This window comes from Hakea prostrata, chromosome 5 (assembly GCF_041222555.1).
Source record: "Hakea prostrata isolate BN-2017 chromosome 5, UWA_Hpros_2, whole genome shotgun sequence".
Lineage (NCBI taxonomy): Eukaryota > Viridiplantae > Streptophyta > Magnoliopsida > Proteales > Proteaceae > Hakea > Hakea prostrata.
In genome coordinates this window covers 19987847-19997424 of record NC_142604.1, presented here as the reverse complement: position 1 = coordinate 19997424, position 9578 = coordinate 19987847, and the positions used below count along the sequence as shown (strand labels likewise).

The 9578-nt window shown below is 36.2% G+C and overlaps 1 pseudogene; it reads left to right on the top strand.

The window, feature by feature from the left end:
* The first annotated feature begins 6689 nt into the window (after nucleotides 1-6689).
* On the top strand, nucleotides 6690-7185 carry LOC149015642 (non-specific lipid-transfer protein pseudogene; annotated as a pseudogene).
* Nucleotides 7186-9578: the final 2393 nt, after the last annotated feature.

The following is a 9578-nucleotide window of genomic DNA, read 5'->3' as shown; positions in this document are numbered from 1 at the left end:
CACAATCCCTTTTTCTAAGACACTACCAAATTAGGTTGTATAAATTATGGATAGGTCCTTTATTTGTTATTATTTTTTTCTTTTTTGCAATTACTAGAGTCTGTTTGATAACAATTCTACGACAATATTTCTTTGTGGAAACATTTTTTTTTTTTTTACGTTTGTATGTTTTTAAAAAGTTTTGGACTTTTTTTAGTGTATGATAAACACGTTCCCTAAGCATTTCTTGTACAATTATGAAATAAGAAAAAGTTTAATAAACAATCTATAGAGAGCACTCTCCTAAGAAGTGTTAATTATTAAAAAAATAATAATATTGAAAGATTATAACCTACTCATTCAAAGGGGCTGTGAATTTTAAGGAATTAAAAGGAACTTTACTCTCCAAAATTAAAAAACATACACCTAGTTGGATTCCATTTTGTCATTTGTGAGTATCAAGCAACAAACTTGCTAAACAACTAAAGTGGAAAACTGTTCCGAACTAGGTTCCTTTGGAGCATCAGCTTCCATCTCATTAACAATAGGAAGAAGAAAAGGTTGCACGTCAAAAGAAGTTCTCTTCTTGGCAACTAATATTTATAAATAACCACAATCGGATAGCCATTCTAAATTGGTGAGAGATGCATTATACATCGCGTGAATAGTAGGGACTCCAACGCACAAAATAAGCTCTTGCTACTGAGAGGTTTCACTGTTGTGTCATGAATGGTTCCTGAGCATTGAAATGAACAACTCCTAGGTGTTTTGAGATAGATCCCATTCTCACCCCCCCCCATCAAAGTTAAGTCTGAACTATAATCGATTAAGATAATTGAAAATAAAAGTCTAGAAAGCCCCGTTCGAATTTCTTATGGGATTTTCAACGGTTAATCGGATATGTTTACTCAGAGAGAAGCGGTAAGATTGAGAAAGGGGAAATGAATGAGTGTTCTGAAAATTTGCTAGACAGTACACGGCCTAGATTGGTCACTCCTAAAATCTTACAGTCTTCATTCAATACAATAGCTATTCTTGTATTTACACTCATTTTATGTAATGTTCAGCGTACTATACCTATATCGTATGCATATTACTCTTTTTTCTCCTTCTTCAACATTCCCATAGACATATAATTTATAATCAGGATTTGTACCAAAGAAATTATACATATTAAAAGAAAAAAGAATACCAACCGCCCACATCGGTCTTGCACGAAGATGGAAACTGATGGGAGTGCGCTAAAGATATTAAGTCGCAAGGGTTTTGGGTTGCACTAGGGGCTGATTGGTCTTTCCACACACTCGTCAATCTATGCTTTATGTAGTGGGTGCAAGAACCACATGGATGATCACCACTGGATGATTGAAGTTATAAGATATGTAATTACGGGTTGGTTCTAAAAACTAAAACACAAGCAAACTCAAATCGAATGAGTAGGTGACCCAGAATTCCCAAAATGGTCCCGTTAGTCTGCTAGTTTGTTCATTCAAATTAGAATTCTAATTCAAAACCAACGAAAAAAAGTTAATTAGAAAATTCATTTACGCTTACCATTTTAGAGAGAATCCACGTAAGCAAAACGACAAAGACATCGAAAAGCATTCAAATCTCAACCACCATCAATCCTCCAAGCCAAACAAGGAGACCAGAACCACCTAAGAAGTTTGTTACGCCCTTCTCTTATAAATAAACACATAGAAAGGCGTATCTCATTGCATTGATCTAGCAAAACACTAGAGAAAAGAAAGAGACAGGTGAACATCAAGGAGCTTGGAAGTACGTGTAACTATGGCCAATTCTAGTGTCCTGAAGGTTGTGTGCCTTGTTTGGGTTTGCATGGTTGTGGCAGCACCACATGCTGCAGATGCCCTAACATGTGGTCAAGTGGTCTCTCGATTGGCTTCTTGCCTCACCTTTCGCGCAACGGAGGAAAGGTGTCTTGGGCTTGTTGCGATTCCGTGAAAGCACTCAACTCCGCCGCAAGAACCACTCCCGACCGTCAGGTAGCTTGTCGTTGTCTCAAGAATGCCTATAGAGCCACTCCCGGAATCAAGGGAGGCAATGCTGCAGCACTTCCCGGCAAATGTGGTGTCCACCTTCCCTACAAGATTAGCTCTTCCATTGATTGCTCCAAGTATATTTTCATCATCTAGAAAACCCCGTTAATTTTCAAATCATTTCTATTCCCCACCGTGAATCTCAAACTCTTAGATATGAGAATTTCATAATGGTTAAGTGATTCTTTTATGACTAACATTCAGATTTGGTTACGTTTTCAGGGTGAGGTGAAGTGAAAGTGCTTAGAGGCGAAGAAGATCAATAAACATGTCTAGATCCTGCAATTTTACATTAGTGCTAGAGAAGTTTGATAGTCTCTCATTATCAATGTTCTAACATATAAACTAAGGCAATTGAGCTGGTTGTCTGTCTCCTAGTTTGGGTGACTCTACGAAATAAATATTAACATTGCCCCTTCTTGCAAACTCATTCCTACTTACGCATAAAACATTCCTTTCTTTATATTATTATAGAGACTAAAACTCGGAAGCACTCATTTTCCATATTCGGGTAATAGATTGGCATGGTGGTAAATTCGTGTTTGGAAATGTTTTGGTGTAGGTAAACGTGGGCACCGAACCCCTATGTAGCATTTCCTTCATTCTTATCATATGAAAGCGGATAAAAGAATAGAGAAGCAAATACTTTTCTATGTATATTGAAGCGCAAATTTGTGCCATGTTGCCGATTTGGCCATTAGAACATTACCATACAATACTAAGAACGCTTCCCTTTGACACACCAGGTGATTTGATTTCAAACCTCCTATCCTCGTTGTTTATTTATAAATCAACATTCTGGTAATTTTATACAACCTTTTTAGCATTCTTAAATTGTGCGCTATAACGTGCAAAAACAAACCAAACCGACAGAAAAAAAAAAAATTTTTTTTTGTCTCATATCCAATATTTTGTCAAATGTCCCCGACATTTTGAGGAAGGATTCAAGATAAAAAAAACAAGAAGGGAGACAAGATTAGATTGTGTTAGCCAGTCTCGGTTCAAGGGCTTGACTGGCAGCTTCACTGAGCCCAACCTAGCGATGGCCTTGACAATCACTTTTTCTAAGAGCTACTAAAACAAACTTTACTCTCCAAAAATAAAAACATAAAATTAAAAAGGATACCTGGTTGAATTCCATTTTGTCATTTGCTAGAATAAAGCAACAAATTCGCTAAACAACAGACGCGGAAAACTGTTTTGAACTATCTTCTTTTTGGACGCATCTACTTCCATCTCATTAACAATAGGAAGATGAAAAGTTTTGTATTTCAAAAGAAGTTCTCTTCTTGGCAACTAATTTTGATAAATAACCACAATCAGATAGACTTTCTAAATTGGTGACAAATTCATTATACATTGCGTGCATAGTTGGAACTCCTACGTACAAAAGAAGCTCTTGCTACAGGAGATTTCACTGTTGTGGCGTGAATGGTTCCTGAGCATTTAAATGTACAAATTCTATCTGTTTTTGGAAAGATCCCATCCCCCCCCCCCCCCCCAAATCAAAGATAACTCTAAACTATAACTGATTATGATAATTGCATATAAAGATCTTGGAAGCCACGTTCAAATTGCTTATGCGATTTTCAACGGCTAACTTGATATGGTTACTCATAGCAGAAACAGTAAGATTGAGAAAGGGGAAATGAATGATTTATCTAGTCTGATAATTTGATAGAGAGTACACGGCCTAGATTGATCACTCTTCAGATCTTACAGTCTAATTCAATACAATAGCTACTCTTATATTTACAGGCAGACAAGATTTAAATTGTATTAGCAAGTCTCAGTTCAAGAACTTCATTGCCAGCTTTACTGATCCCAGCCTAGCCATGGCCTTCACAATCCCTTTTTCTAAGACACTACCAAATTAGGTTGTATAAATTATGGATAGGGCCTTTATTTGTTATTATTTTTTTCTTTTTTGCAATTACTAGAGTCTGTTTGATAACAAGTCTACGACAATATTTCTTTGCGGAAACATTTTTAATGTTTTTACGTTTGTACGCTTTTTAAAAGTTTTGGATTTTTTTAGTGTATGATAAACACGTTCCCTAAGCATTTCTTGAACAATTATGAAATAAGAATAAGTTTAATATACAATCTATAGAGAGCACTCTCCTAAGAAGTGTTCATTATTAAAAAAATAATAATATTGAAAGATTATAACCTACTCATTCAATGGGGCTGTGAATTTGAAGGAATTAAAGGGAACTTTACTCTTCAAAATTAAAAAAGATACACCTGGTTGGATTCCATTTTGTCATTTGTGAGCATCAAGCAACAAACTTGCAAAACAACTAAAGTGGAAAACTGTTCCGAACTAGGTTCCTTTGGTGCACCAACTTCCATCTCATTAAAAGTAGGAAGAAGAAAAGGTTGAACGTCAAAAGAAGTTCTCTGCTTGGCAACTAATATTTATAAATAACCACAATCGGATAGACATTCAAAATTGTTGGGAGATGCATTATACATCGCGTGAATAGTAGGGACTCCAACGCACAAAATAAGCTCTTGCTACTGGATGTTTCACTGTTATGTCATGAATGGTTCCTGAGCATTGAAATGAACAACTCCTAGGTGTTTTGAGATAGATCCCATTCTCACCCTCCCCCCATCAAAGTTAAGTCTGAACTATAATTGATTAAGATAATTGAAAATAAAAGTCTAGAATGCCCGTTCGAATTTCTTATGGGATTTTCAACGGTTAATTGGATATGTTTACTCAGAGAGGAAGCGGAAAGATTGAGAAAGGGGAAATGAATGAGTGTTCTGAAAATTTGCTAGACAGTACACGGCCTATATGGATAGGTCCTTTATTTGTTATTATTTTTTTTGTTTTTTGCAATTACAAGAGTCTGTTTGATAACAATTCTACTACAATATTTCTTTGCGGAAACATTTTTTTTTTTTTTTACGTTTGTATGCTTTTAGGGCCTATTTGGTTACTTGAGTCTGTAGATTTCAAAAATTTAGAGATTTCAAATCTACAGACTTCAAATCTCTCGAGTCATGGTTCGTAAAATTAACTGTTTGGTTAGTTTGAATTTTTGGAATGAAATTTCTAGATTTATCCTAAAAAAATATTTATTGAATTATGGTTCAAATCTTTAATGCTTTGATAATATGGGTGAAATCTCTGGATTTCACCTCATACCCATAAATCTACAGATTCACGTTTTTAGTGTAAAAATGTGAATTTCTAGATTTCATGAATCTAGGGATTCACACAACCAAACAGGTAAAAATCTCCCATTTGTGAATTCAGAGATTTCAAATCTCTGGATTCGCTTAACCAAACAGGCCCTTAAAAAGTTTTGGATTTTTTTTAGTGTATGATAAACACGTTCCCTAAGCATTTCTTGAACAATTATGAAATAAGAATAAGTTTAATAAACAATCTATAGAGAGCACTCTCCTAAGAAGTGTTAATTATTAAAAAAATAATAATATTGAAAGATTATAACCTACTCATTCAAAGGGGCTGTGAATTTTAAGGAATTAAAAGGAACTTTACTCTCCAAAATTAAAAAAGATACACCTGGTTGGATTCCATTTTGTCATTTGTGAGTATCAAGCAACAAACTTGCTAAACAACTAAAGTGGAAAACTGTTCCGAACTAGCTTCCTTTGGAGCATCAGCTTCCATCTCATTAACAATAGGAAGAAGAAAAGGTTGCACGTCAAAAGAAGTTCTCTTCTTGGCAACTAATATTTATAAATAACCACAATCGGATAGACATTCTAAATTGGTGAGAGATGCATTATACATCGCGTGAATAGTAGGGACTCCAACGCACAAAATAAGCTCTTGCTACTGAGAGGTTTCACTATTGTGTCATGAATGGTTCCTGAGCATTGAAATGAACAACTCCTAGGTGTTTTGAGATAGATCCCATTCTCCCCCCCCCCCCATCAAAGTTAAGTCTGAACTATAATCGATTAAGATAATTGAAAATAAAAGTCTAGAAAGCCCCGTTCGAATTTCTTATGGGATTTTCAACGGTTAACTGGATATGTTTACTCAGAGAGAAGCGGTAAGATTGAGAAAGGGGAAATGAATGAGTGTTCTGAAAATCTGCTGAATGAGTGTGCGCTCAAGATATTAAGTCGCAAGGGTTTTGGGTTGCACTAGGGGCTGATTGGTCTTTCCACACACTCGTCAATCTATGCTTTATGTAGTGGGTGCAAGAACCACATGGATGATCACCACTAGATGATTGAAGTTTTAAGATATGTAATTACGGGTTGGTTCTAAAAACTAAAACACAAGCAAACTCAAATCGAATGAGTAGGTGACCCAGAATTCCCAAAATGGTCCCGTTAGCCTTCTAGTTTGTTCATTCAAATTAGAATTCTAATTCAAAACCAACGAAAAAAAGTTAATTACAAAATTCATTTACGCTTACCATTTTAGAGAGAATCCACGTAAGCAAAACGACAAACACATCGAAAAGCATTCAAATCTCAACCACCATCAATCCTCCAAGCCAAACAAGGAGACCAAAACCACCTAAGAAGTTTGTTACGCCCTTTTCTTATAAATAGACGCATAGAAAGGCGTATCTCATTGCATTGATCTAGCAAAACAATAGGAGAAAAGAAAGAGACAGGTGAGCATCAAGGAGTTTGGAAGTACGTGTAACTATGGCCAATTCTAGTGTCCTGAAGGTTGTGTGCCTTGTTTGGGTTTGCATGGTTGTGGCAGCACCACATGCTGCAGATGCCCTGACATGTGGGCCAGTGGTCTCTCGATTGGCTTCTTGCCTCACCTTTCTGCGCAAAGGAGGAAAGGTGTCTTGGGCTTGTTGCGATTCCGTGAAAGCACTCAACTCCGCCGCAAGAACCACTCCTAACCGTCGGGTGGCTTGTCGTTGTCTCAAGAATGCCTATAGAGCCACTCCCGGAATCAAGGGAGGCAATGCTGCAGCACTTCCCGGCAAATGTGGTGTCCACCTTCCCTACAAGATTAGCCCTTCCATTGATTGCTCCAAGTATATTTTCATCATCTAGAAAACCCCGTTAATTTTCAAATCCTTTCTATTCCTACCGTGAATCTCAAACTCTTAGATATGAGAATTTCATAATGGTTAAGTGATTCTTTTATGACTAACATTCAGATTTGGTTACGTTTTCAGGGTGAGGTGAAGTGAAAGTGCTTAGAGGCGAAGAAGATCAATAAACATGTCTAGATCCTGCAATTTCACATTAGTGCTAGAGAAGTTTGATAGTCTCTCGTTATCAATGTTCTAACATATAATTGTAAGGCGAGTTGAGCTAGTTTGTCTGTCTCCTAGTTTGGGTGACTCTACGAAATAAATATTAACATTGCCCCTTCTTGCAAACTCATTCCTACTTACGCATAAAATTTTCCTTTCTTTATATTATTATAGAGACTAAAACTCGGAAGCACTCATTTTCCATATTCGGGTAATAGATTGGCATGGTGGTAAATTCGTGTTTGGAAATGTCTTGGTGTAGGTAAACGTGGGCGCCCAACCCCTATGTAGCATTTCCTTGATTCTTATTATATGAAAGTGGATAAAAGAATAGAGAAGCAAATAGTTTTCTATGTATATTGAAGGGCAAATTTGTGCCATGTTGCCGATTTGGCCATTAGAACATTACCATACAATACTAAGAACGCTTCCCCTTGTCACACCAGGTGATTTGATTTCAAATCTCCCATCCTCGTTGTTTATTTGTAAACCAACATTCTTGTAAATTTTATACAACCTTTTTAGCATTCTTAAATTGTGGGCTATAACGTGCAAAAACAAGCCAAACCGACAAGCAAAAAAAAAAAAAAAAATTTTGTCAACCCAATGTTTTGTCAAATGTCCCCGACATTGTGAGGAGGAGGATTCAAGATGAAACATTTGGGACAAACAAGAAGGGAGACAAGATTAGATTGTGTTAGCAAGTCTCGGTTCAAGGGCTTGAGGTTGCAGCTTCATTGAGCCCAACCTAGCGATGGCCTTGACAATCACTTTTTTTAAGAGCTACTAAAAGAAACTTTACTTTCCAAAAATAAAAACACAAAAATTAAAAAAGGATACACCTGGTACCATTTGAATTCCATTTTGTCATTTTGACTAGATAAAGCAACAAATTTGCTAAACAACAAAAGCGAAAAATCGTTTGGAACTATGTTCTTTTTGCATCTCCTTCCGTCTGGATTATCATAGAAGAAGGAAAGTTTTGTATTTCAAAAGAAGTCTTGCCTAAGTTTAACTAATTTTTATAAATAACCACAACGTGATAGAGTTCTAAATTGGTGAAAGATTACTATACTCATTGCTAGCATAGTTGGAATCCAACGGGATAGAAGGCTTTACTCTCGGAGAGTACGTGAATGGTTCTGAGCATTTAAATGAGCAAATCCTTATGGTTTTGGGAAAGATCCCATCCGCCCCCCCCAAATCAAAGTAACTCTAAACTACAACTGATTATGATAATTGCAAATAAAGATCTTGGAAGCCCGCTCAAATTGCTTATGCGATTTTTAACGTTAACTTGATATGGTTACTCGAGTGACATGGTAAGATTGAGAAAGGGGAAATGAATGATATATCTCCCGATAATTTGATAGAGAGTACACGGCCTAGATTGATCATTCTTCAAATCTTACAGCCTAATTCAATACAATAGCTACCATATACTTAGTATGACAAGATTACCCGATATTGTAGTTAGAACAGTCTCTCTGCTCAAGAACTTGATTGCACCTCTAATCTGACCACTAGCCATGGCCTTCACAATCCCTTTTTCTAAGACACTACCGAAATTAGGTTGTATAAATTATAGATAGGTCCTTTATTTGTGATTATTTTTTTCTTTTTTTGCAATTACAAGAGTCAGTTTGATAACAAATCAACTGACAATATTTCTTTGCGGAAACATTTTTTATTTTTTTACGTTTGTATGCTTTTAAAAAGTTTTGGACTTTTTTTTAGTGTATGATAAACACGTTCCCTAAGCCTTTCTTGAACAATTATGAAATAAGAATAAGTTAAATAAACAATCTATGGAGACCACTCCCCTAAGAGAAATGTTAATTATTAAAAAAATAATAATATTGAAAGATTATAACCTACTCATTCAAAGGGGCTGTGAATTCTAAGGAATTAAAAGGAACTTTACTCTCCAAAATTGAAAAAGATACACCTGGTGGGATTCCATTTTGTCATTTGTGAGCATCAAGCAACAAACTTGGTAAACAACTAAAGTGGAAAACTGTTCCGAACTAGGTTCCTTTGGAGCATCGGCTTCCATCTCATTAACAATAGGAAGAAGAAAAGGTTGCACGTCAAAAGAAGTTCTCTTCTTGGCAACTAATATTTATAAATAACCACAATCGGATAGCCATTCTAAATTGGTGAGAGATGCATTATACATCGCGTGAATAGTAGGGACTCCAACGCACAAAATAAGCTCTTGCTCTTGGAGGTTTCACCTTGTGGTGGCATGAATGGTTCTCCGAGCATTGAAATGAACAACTCCTAGGTGTTTTGAGATAGATCCCATTCTCACCCC